Raw genomic sequence first — 3,145 nt, 5'->3', positions numbered from 1 at the left:
CGTCCTTCTCACGGTAGTGTGAGCGCAGGATCTTCTGTAGCGTAGGAATATCAAGTCCTGCTCTCCCTTCCAGGTAGCTCCTGAGTTGCAGCCCAGGGCTTATGGACCTCATGACTTGCTCCGTCACCTCCTCCTCTGTGAATCCCTTTCGCAGTCCGCTGTCAACCTGGCGAATCAGGCTGGAAAATGATAGGCGGTCTTTCTGCTGGGGCTCTCCTATCTGCCCCATTATCCTAAACTCTCGACGAAGGGATACGTTTCCGATATGGAGGGGACGCAGGGATTCTTCTATTGTAGACTGGGGCGGTTGGTTGGTGTGGTGTTTTGGCTGGTCACTTGGTATTTGGGCAGGCTTTTTTTTCAGGACCTCCCCATTTACCCTCTTAGCCTTAGCCTTGGTGACATCTGCCTCCAGGAGTTTTAGCGTCTTAGCCACCTCGATGAGCTCCTCCTCAGTGCTCGCCTTTAGCATCCCGAGCACATCGGCCATCAGCTCCCCCATATTAGCCATCTTGTTGAGACTGCTGTTTGGGTTGTACGTAGCTAAGGTTACTGCCTCCTTGTGGTAGATGTCGCCAAGCCGCAGTCCGGTCCGATTAGTTTGGATGATGCCTAGCTAGTAACACTGCAGGACAGCTGCAGACATTACAGGACTATACACCATCCGGTTGGTCCCTCTAGAAATGTAACGCCCCTATATGGGTACAGGGGGCTAAAATGATAAAAGATGAGAGGAACACAATTAGTTGGTTGTGAAAATGGCGTCAGCATGTGGAATTGCACATTTTATTACTCTGGAATTGTCACAATAACCAAAACATTCATAATCATAAAGAGTAAGCAATGTACAAACAGTCATGAACCTCAAAGTAACAAGAACTTGTTCATGCTTCAGTCTTAAATTGACCAATAAATCAAACTAATGACATAAAATACAAATCTTTTCATATTCTAGGCTTACTCCTAAGTTCTATTCACAAGGTCTTAATGCTTCTATATGCATTCATAATAAAAGTCTTATTTCTTAACTAATCCGATAATAAACCTATTTAAATTACAGTGTGAACGCAGCTCACATTCTGATAATACATATCAAATCACTGTGATTATCACATAGCACAATAACATATGAAATCACATATCAAATCAAATTACTATCTATTCACCATGTATTCATATACAGTAACTCGTGTTATATCAATGTTATCGTACATGGCTGTAATTATAGAGAGTGGGATGCATGTGATTCAACCATTACAACCTATAAAATAATAAATAACCTTTACTGAAGTTTTACTTTTAAACTACCTTCAATATCTCCAACACTAATCATAAACCAATTACTATGTGAACACATAAGTAAGTAGTAACACTACAGTAACACAACTACATACGCAGACGCACTACATACTACATACTACGCAACTGCATGCGCAGTACAACTACATCCTACCTACAGTACACAACAGTAATACTATCTGCACTAACTCCGTGACCACGCATTCGCAATGTACACAAGATGTGTCCACACTCTTGGCCGCTTGAGTCTTGGCGAATAAACTTAATAAAGTGAACCTCGTTAGTTAGTGTAGGCCTACTTAGCTAACTTATTCAAACCAATCATACCAAGCATATAATTATTACGATGGACACAGGTCTGCTTCGATTAGTAATTTATATTACTCTAACATCCATCGTACAATATATTCGAACATAACAGGCTTAAACAGTATACATGTTTATGTGAAAGTTTCAACAGCACAGTTTACACAGTAAGGCGGTTTGAGATAAATATCTCTTTTCAATTCATGTCTTTGTAGATATGCAGTTTTAATATCCATTGACTGTGGTTTCCAATTGTTGTTTGCGATGATGGCTAGAATCATTTTCAACGATTCCGCCGCACACGTTGGTGAGTCTTTCCGAATGGCAGTTGAAATCTCTTCAAACCCCCGGGCAACCAGTCTCGCCTTCAGTTGATGCCCCAAGGAGTGTCTTTCAGGGTGGGTACACACTCAACGTGTTGCTAGACACTTTTGTCCAACATCCTCTACTTCCTCAAAGCCCTCATATTTTCTCCAGTTTTCAATTTCTGCTAACTTTGCGTCGCTAAAAGAGATCGACATCGCTCGCCACTAATACACTGTCATCCACTTGCTGAGGTTTTGGTACATGTATGTAGGGCCCAACAACTTTCACATCTGATAGTTGACTTATATCAACTGGCTGTATATCACTCTCGGATTTGTCATTATCGACAAATTCCAAATTGTACCAATGTTTATATTTATAATTTTATTAACATTAATTAACTGTTGAAGGTGTGTCCCTGTGACGTCTCCACCTGTGCAATATTTGCATTTCGTAGATCAACTGCTCCCACTCTGCAGTTGGTCTGCTTATATGGTGAGACGAGCTGGCTACTGGACACCCCCCTTCCAGAACAGATGATTTTTCTATTTTCAATATTGAAATAACGCTTTCTCGTGCATTCTGGCATTGCAAATGTTACATTATACATGCATGCTGGGAGAAAAGAATGAAACCAGCAAGTGTGTTACTTTAAATATTTTGCCTACCCTATGGTTCCCAGCCGTTTTGCCCTGTAAAGTACCTAGTTTCCCAAGCATTTCTATTGTCTTAACTAATTACAAGGACGGAAAATATTCAAATGAGCATTACTCAAAAACTAGAAGTGATAGAAACAAGCTTCATGCATCTACATGGAAAAAGCCGGGGATCTATATTTTAGCATAATTTTTTCAATCTAAAGGTTGTACCATTTCGAATTTCAACAGAAAATGAAATAAAAAATGCATTTTACAGCCCATATATGAACACATGCATCTTTATATTGTCACTCATCAACAGCACAGCATATCTCTGGAGAACAACAAGAAGGAATTTTGAGGAAACCTTTTATAGAAAAAATATTGGCTTTTTAGCTCATCTGACATAGTCAGATGCAGCTTGTAGAATCGCATGATCGTCCGTGCGTCCGTCCGTCCGAGCGTCCGTCCGAGCGTCCGTCCGTGCGTCAACAGTTGGGCACAAATCTTAACCGCTCGACGTACGGTCACGATATTCGGCACATCGGGGGGGATCGTCAAAACGAGTTGGGATGCGGTGTGTGTGTGTGTGTGTG

The sequence above is a fragment of the Priapulus caudatus genome, unplaced genomic scaffold (genome assembly GCF_000485595.1).
Source record: "Priapulus caudatus unplaced genomic scaffold, Priapulus_caudatus-5.0.1 Scaffold2326, whole genome shotgun sequence".
NCBI lineage: Eukaryota > Metazoa > Priapulida > Priapulimorpha > Priapulimorphida > Priapulidae > Priapulus > Priapulus caudatus.
This window is presented reverse-complemented; position numbering follows the sequence as displayed.